The 8,004-nt window shown below is 46.7% G+C and overlaps 2 long non-coding RNA genes across 2 annotated transcripts; both read right to left on the reverse strand.

Moving 5' to 3' along the window:
* Window positions 1-308: 308 nt before the first annotated feature.
* LOC148051629 (uncharacterized) lies at window positions 309-2,592 on the reverse strand. The gene is made up of 3 exons (XR_015699954.1): window positions 2,356-2,592; window positions 1,885-2,054; window positions 309-515 (listed from the first exon to the last, which is right to left on the reverse strand). It is a non-coding gene; the product is annotated as an uncharacterized LOC148051629 (long non-coding RNA).
* Window positions 2,593-3,138: 546 nt separating this feature from the next.
* On the reverse strand, window positions 3,139-6,510 carry LOC148051630 (uncharacterized). Its single transcript, XR_015699953.1, has 3 exons — window positions 6,161-6,510; window positions 5,179-5,330; window positions 3,139-3,263 (listed from the first exon to the last, which is right to left on the reverse strand). It is a non-coding gene; the product is annotated as an uncharacterized LOC148051630 (long non-coding RNA).
* Between the last annotated feature and the right edge of the window lie 1,494 nt (window positions 6,511-8,004).

Raw genomic sequence — 8,004 nt, forward strand, 5'->3', positions numbered from 1 at the left:
GGACCACCTACTTGTTCCTTGGGTGCAATAGGTGGGAGCTGTGTCGGCTGCGGATACTTATGTCACCCATCTCACCAAGGCCAGATGCAAACTCTTCTTATCTGTTACATAGATTTGACCTGGGATTCTCCAGAAGGAATAATTAAGATAATAAGGAATTAAAACTTCCTTCAGTCCAATAACACAGATAAAGTAGATATATATACGCCATCACGCAAACGTCAGCCAACACCAAGAGCAAAAAGCTGACCTGAGATTCTGCAATGAAGAGCGTGCAACATAAAGGAGCTGTTACTATGGATGCAACGGCAGGGTCGGGCCGAGCACTGTTATTTCTGGACAACCCCAATTCTGGATGAAAGCAGGGAAGTTATCTCTTGGAAATAAACATACCAGAACCACAGTACAGAGTGCTTTCGGTAAGTCTTGTGGATACCGACCCATTCGATCGGATCAAACCACAAACGAGAAGGAAGTTGCCAGAGCTGCTAGCAGATGTGAGCCCTCCTAGCAGGCTTACCTAGGCAAAAATTAGAAACACCAGATACAAGTAAGTACTTACAAAAATATTGATGGCATACGAGAAATTTCAGTAACTTTGTGGGTAGATCCAACCAGAAAGCTGAAATGCTACTATTATTCTAGTATATGCATGCACCGCATATATGCACCCATGGAATCGCTTCCTTCTTAACTCTTTTAATTGACAGAAGACATTATTAAGCCTCTATTTTCAGTATGAAACATATGTGACTAAATTGGCAATAGATAATTTTCATCTAGAAAGCCTCAGAGGCAGGCTATAACACTGCTGGAACGTCCCAGAGGTTGTTACTACAGATACCTGGGTGAGACTGCTTAAGTTCACTGAAGTTCGACGTCAGAGAGCTTTACTCCTCAGCTCGGGGTGGGGAGAGCTCTTTTGGCAACTTGTTCTTTTGGAATCATCGTTATTTAGGTATGAAATGAGTGCTCTTACCTACCGTCTCCAGAAACCTTAATGGTTGATTTGTAGCAATATCGGGCCTTAAGCCACAAGTATTGGCTACACTGTTGGTTGAGTCTGGGGATTCTCCCCCGCCCCCCAAATACAGATGGGCTTGTAATAGGGAAAGAAATGGCTACTTGCGGATTTTTGCATCGTCGTTGCTTTCGTGCCAGCTTATGTATTGCACTGGTCCTTACTGGGAGCAGATGGCGAAGTCGCAGCCTAACTCTAGCGCTATCGGTTGTATTTTATCTACATAGACCGTTTTATGCACAAACCCAGGAACTCCCTCTGGTAGGTATCCTGCACCGCACGCTGGCCCCAAAGCACACACAAGGCTAGCATGGGCAGGATTTTCAAAGAAGCTGCAAGAGGTTTGAGCTAAGGCTCATTGAAGTGCCATCCTCAGTTAGTCTTCAGGCCATCAGGACAGAGACGCCCAGCCTTCTTACGCCCTCCTGAAAACCCCAGCCGTGAGCTTCGGTCTCCTACGCCGCGCGCACAGGTCGTTCAAATTCGCGCACTTCGTGGGAAAGCATACAAGCAGGCAAGCGTTACCCCTTTGACTTGAATTTGCTGGGACGCTTCCAAATCGCTTCCATTTCCAGAAGGAATTAAACCAGGTGCTTTGTCTCTGCAAAGCAGCTTAAGCTAAAATCCTGATACCACTTGCTGCTCTCACATGGGGTCACGGCCATTAAATATTTAAGCCAAAACAACAGTAAGTTGAGATGAGAGCAGCAGCAATGTTTAGCAGATAAACCTCTGCCTCGCCGGACTCCGCTCTCTCTCTGAGGATCCATCTGCTTTAAGAGATCAACATAACCACAAGGGACAACTCCAAATACTGTTTAAAAACCAGAAGCTTAAATGAAAACGAGAACTGAGCTTCTGACCTTACCTAGGGTCGTCTTACCACGTCAAGGCCGGGGTTATTTCCAGGGCAGCGTGCGAGAGCTTTCACTGCAGCTGCTTGAATAGTACTTTGCCCGTGGATTAATGGCTGACTTAGGCTTCTCTTTCTTACCAGCCTTTACAATTCAGGAGAACACACAGAGGATTTCTTCTGAAACAGTTCAAGCAAAAAGACAAAAGTAAGCTAACCCCCTGACCTGTAAAATAACCTTGTCGAGAAATCCATTCAACATAGTTGCTCAGTGTTTCTGGGAAAAGGAAAAGAAGGGTTTTGCGAGAGGAAACAATAACTTGTACGCTGTTTAAGAGGGGAAACTACCACAGCGAGCTGCTTCTGAAGAATTTACATGGGGTAGAGGAGAGAGTAAATCCAACAAGGACCAAGCGGCGATAAAGTGTGTCATAAGCAAGGACTGACCAGATTCAAAGCAAAGGACTTCTGCTGTTCTTACCAGCATTTCAACCAAGGAAAGACTCAAGTGAGATGGGGAAGCAGCTTTTTAGAAGATCAACCTCTTCCTTTGTCGTTGGCCTTCTGCTTTCAAACCTCTATCCGACGAATATTTTTTCACTCCGGGAGCTCTGAGCAAATACCAAGCTCGAAGGAAAGCGAGATTTGCTCTGGGTCCCTAGGAAAAGCAGAGCTCCCTGCAAAATGTACTTTTCTGAACCTCATGCCTGTTGAGACGCGTCCTGAAAAAGAAACACAAAATCCTATTCGCTGACAAGTTGATGGAGATACGATTAACGTGCAGACACAGAAACGGCAAGCAGGACTATGGCAACACGACAGCGGCCTAACACATCAGACCAAACGTCCGTCCAACCCAGTATCTTGCCCCTGCGAGTGGCCAACAGCCAAGGAAGGTTTAAAAAATGGAGCGAGTGTCTGTGGAGAAGCCCTTCCCAGCTGCCAGGCTGAGGAAAGGCTCAACAGTGGGAAAAAGAGAGTAGCGATTTGGTAACAGCCTTTGCACAAGGACAGCCGTTCTCCGGTGGGAGTGCCATGCTCAGGCGCAGGTCAGCAGCTCGCGTGCAACGCGTACTCCCCAGCTAATATTTCTGCTCCATTTCCAGGCAATTTTTAACAAAAATACAAGCAGCAGCAACTGCCAATCTCACGCAGCAACTGCCAATCTCACGCACCAAAGAGGAGGGAGGTAGAGGATGCAAGGATAGACATGCCAGTGACCTTCAGGGAGGCTGCTCTGCCTGCTTCAGTTCAAGCATGGTAGAGTCCGTCATCGCCTCCGCGTTCTCCGCAGCCGCGCTATCGCACACGGACCGCAACACCAAGATTTGCTCCCTCGAGCTTGCCCAGAAATGCACAGCACAGCACGGGACGGCTGAATGTTCTTATCTGCATTTAAAAAAGGATTAAAACACTACATAGGGTATTCTCTTAGAATTGTTCTGGGTTGATTTCATTTACATTCCAGTCTGTTTGCAATAAATTGCAGGATGATATCTGAAAATTCACCTCCAGTTAGTAGTGTAGTTACACACAGGTATGCATATATGGGAAAACACGTATAAACAGAGACTCTCTTCATTGCTTCGTGTTTCTTTTCCGTCTGTTAGTCAAGCCCATCAGCGTTCATGACATAAACCACAAGGAACATGCATATACGCATAAAACGTTGTTACAAGGAGAAATTGTTGAAATAAGTTTTCAAAGCTAAGCACGGAATTTAAAGGTGAAAAGTTAGCCTGCACTAAAACCCCTGGCTGCAATGGCAGCGAACTGTATTCACACCAGGCAGACGGTCGGCTCAGAGTCATCCGGAGGGAGACGGCAGGCCCTTCTGCTAACTCCTCCACCCATCCCTTTTTCCGTAAAGATTATGTCCAGCTCGGGTCAATCCTGTCACCAGTTTGGAAGAGCAGGCTACCAGCAGGTTTTCCAGCACTGCTCAAGGGGAAAACGAGTATCTGAGAAAAAAACAGGAGTTAGGAACTCCAGTCCGGCTTCACCATCGAAGTGAGATACCACAAAACCAGCTCTGTGCCTACAGCCAAGTAGCACAAACACATCCCGAGGCATCCTTGTCAAAGAAGGGATGTGCTATATGCAGAGTTCTGCAAGCTGGGGTTTTCCCCCTCTCTTTCAGGGTTTTTAAAGCGCAGCACTTTCACTTTTGTACGATAACTATATGGAAAAATACTTGAAAAATAGAGTTATTGACTCAATTTATTTGGTTTGCACACCTTTATCCAGAGTGGAATGCTTAGTTTCACTGGCCCCTGGTTACACGAAGTGCCCTACAGCATTGTCTGTCCCAGCACCTTAACACACCTACTTTTAAAAACAATTAATTCAAAACGGCAAAGCATCTGAAGACTGAGAAAACTCTCAGGTTTTCTTATCTCCAATGTAATTTCTAATAAAACATCACACTATCAAGATCGGCATAATTAAGGGGTATCAATCTCTCATCTTTCCGTCTTTATTTCTCAAACAGCACCCAGACAGCAGGAGGTTATTACGGAGTCCGGGACACCGATCCTTCAGGGGAATACCAGGCGATGAAAGGCAAATACAGACCCGTTACGAACTCATACACCAAAGTCTCGCTGGACCTTTACCCCTTACCTCCGTAAACATTTCTCCCTAAAACCCCATTTAGATCTTAAATATTTCACAAGTGAAACCACAGTACGTTTTGCAGTTTCTAAACAGTATGCCATTTTCACCTGATGCCAAAGGCTTGTACTTAGGCTTGTAACTTCCTAGGCGTTATCTGCATTTCTTCCGAGCGGTTTCGTTTCAGTTCAGTTTCAATTCGGAGAGCTACAATAACTACAAACAAGACACCTCCTTTTTAAACGTAGCTCTAGTCTCAGAAGTTTGTCATCTTCTAACGTTCTTGTTTCTCCGCTCTGCTGAGGAGGCCCAAGGAAAGCAGGAGGGGAGAACGGGAAGAAATGCAATTGCCCAAGCACGGGACCTCACCAAGCCTGATCTCCTGCAGGTTCCTATCACACGCTTGCTTGTGAGCACCGACTACAGCTTTTCCTTTGGTTGGAAATGTAGAACGGCTTTTTCTCAAGTCTCAAGTTGTGCGCAGTAACGTGCGAACGCACACAATGTGTAGGAACTTCATTACCGCCGATCTCTGTGTCCGTTTATCAGATTCAGCTGAGTTCAGCCAACGAATGCAGAAGTTGTGGAGGAACATGAATAACCACGAGCTCCTAAGGGGCCCAAGCATTCTGCTCTTTCTAACGGACTTTAAGTAAAAATGAAGCAAGTGTGATTAAAGCATATTCCTTACCTTACAGTTCCCAACTCGAATTTGAAATCTTAGCTTTCCCAGCGTTCTTCATCGTCCCATTCAGTGGAGCAGGTTTTGACTTTGGGATGAGCTACGGGAGAAGGTCCAAAACTCACGTGTAGCATTCAGCCTCAAATGGGCAAGTTCGTCATCTAAGGGAATGCAAGACAAATTTAAAATATCAGTAACTGCTACCACCCATTTGTTTCACTCACTGCCATCATCGTTTCCCTTGTCAGATCCTGAGCAATTGTACAATGTCCTTTATTAAAATATCCAAATAATTAGAATTCGTAAACTTGGATTCTTATTAGCAAAGAACTCCATCCTAAAGAAAAATATATATTTAAAATCTCAAAGGAAGAAAAGAGCTTAGCCAACCACTATTCAACATAAAAGGCCTTAGGAAAGCTCTCATCTAATGATTCTTCTGGAGCGCCATGTAGCACGGAACACGCAAGGTGATCCCTTTTCTCTTCTATTAATCTGCTCTTTGCTCCTTTGCTGCTTTGTTGGAAGAGACACTCGATATCCCGGTCTTTTCATAGGTTTCCTTCTAGGCTCAACTAGAACTTTGAATTCAGCATGGGAGAAAGAGGGAATTCAATACACTGGGCAAAGGAAAAGTGCCAGCTTACAGCTCGCCCGTTCCCCATTCAGAACATAACAAATGCTGCCGCAGCAAACTAACAAACGCTTAAGGTCTCTCAATGGTTTTCTTCATTTAGGGGAAGAGTTTTGATCTTAGCTGTGTTTCCATTCATTCAAATAGAAAAAAAACTAACTCATAAACACGGGACGGGGGCAGGCTTACAAAATGGGTACAAATTACAGACCCATACACAGTCACCGGCACAAAAACCTAACAAAAATTAGAAATCCTGTTTCGATGTTCCCCCAGCTGTTTTAGCTAGATCTGGAAAATGCTCCTTAATTCTACCAGCAGCAGGACATGGGCTGATGCTTTTCACTCATTACTTACACAAACCACCGATGAAGACCGATCAGTCCAATAGCTGAGCCTTCAGTCTCGTTCTTCCACTGTAATAGCATCGGAGCAAACTCTGCTGCACGAGACTGCCCCGCTCCAGCTGCTGGAGCAGGCTCAAGATGAGCCGAGCAGGGGCACTGCAGAGACACGAGAGGGAACGGAGGAAAGGAGCAAGGAGATGAGCCATGAACATGAGCCAGCAGTGTGCCCAGGTGGCCAAGAGGGCCAATGGCATCCTGGCCTGTATCAAGAATAGTGTGGCCAGCAGGACCAGGGAGGCGATGGTGCCCCTGTACTGGGCACTGGGGAGGCCGCGCCTCGAGTACTGTGTTCAGTTTTGGGCCCCTCACTACAAGAAGGACATGGAGGGGCTGGAGCGTGGCCAGAGGAGGACAACGAAGCTGGTGAAGGGTCTGGAGCACAAGTCTTATGAGGAGCGGCTGAGGAAACTGGGGTTGTTTAGCCTGGAGAAGAGGAGGCTGAGGGGAGACCTTATCGCTCTCTACAACTGCCTCAAAGGAGGCTGTGGCGAGGGGGGGGGTCGGTCTCTTCTCCCCAGTAACGAGTGATAGGACGAGAGGAAACGGCCTCAAGTTGTGCCAGGGGAGGTTTAGGTTGGATATTAGGAAAAACTTCTTCACCGAGAGGGTGGTCAAGCGTTGGCACAGGCTGCCCAGGGCAGGGGTTGAGTCTCCATCCCTGGAGGTATTTAAAGAACGGATAGATGTGGTACTTGAGGACATGGTTTAGTGGTGGACTTGGCAGTGCTGGGTTAACGGTTGGACTCGATGATCTTAAGGGTCTCTTCCAACCATGACGATTCTACGATTCTATGAGATGGGGGGTCGCAGCCAGCCAGGTATGCAAGGGAGGAAGCAAACGGCAGAAATGCTTCACTGCGCCTGGCAGGAGGCAAGGCTGGGTACTCGCTCAGCCAGGCAACGCCGGAGAAGTCACCGCTCCTGAGTGCCAGAGCGCTGCTACCTGATGCACCCTCTTCATTCTGCATCAGAGCCGAGATCTGAATTGGGAATAAGACGGGAGCAGTTGCTGTAAATCTTCCTTGATGTGTACCAAACAGCAAATAAAGTGCCCCTCCGCCATGCTCAGTATCGGCAACTCTCATAGGACACGGTGTTTCTGATTGCCCTAGATGAAACACAGGCACACGGACTTTCAACTTTCCTTAAATAAAAATCAAAAGACTTTCTGGACTTCAGGCTCCCATGCTACGAGTTAAATATTTAAACCTTATAAGTGGAAAGCCTAAAAAGCAAACAGATAGAATACCAAAACATGACTGGAAGTCTCAGTACTTTCTGGCCATTCTCAGTAATTTTTTGCTTGCTTCTGGAACCCTTTGGGCTAGCAGTAGCACGTCCTGGTAACCCCTCTCTTATCTTTTGCAGTACATCGACTCCTCGTCTTTTGCAAACAGGGGATTACTGTTTCTAAGCATCCCAAGTGCTTTTCCTCAACCGGGAAGCAGCCTCCTCTTTCCAACGCAGAGGAAGGAATGCAAGGCAGCACTGCATCCCAGGTACCTTCACGTGAACTCACTTTTAGCTCAAAGTCCAGCTGTAGCAACATAAAGATTAGATAAATCAGTCTGAGCTGAGGTTCGGAGGGCGATGCCTAGACTGCTCACAGCATAGCAGTTAGCCGGCTTAAATCGAGCTCAGGAATCTCTACGATACCTTGCAGTCAATTCTGTGACCACGGGATAGGCATTCCCTTCCGGACACACAAGGAATTTCTTCTCACGGCAGCGCAGGGCGATAGGCCGGGGAATAACCAGCCCCTCAGTCTTACGGATTGCGACAACGCGCACAAGT

The sequence above is a fragment of the Nipponia nippon genome, unplaced genomic scaffold (genome assembly GCF_047370975.1).
Source record: "Nipponia nippon isolate SJK-2023a ecotype South Korea unplaced genomic scaffold, ASM4737097v1 scaffold_6, whole genome shotgun sequence".
Lineage (NCBI taxonomy): Eukaryota > Metazoa > Chordata > Aves > Pelecaniformes > Threskiornithidae > Nipponia > Nipponia nippon.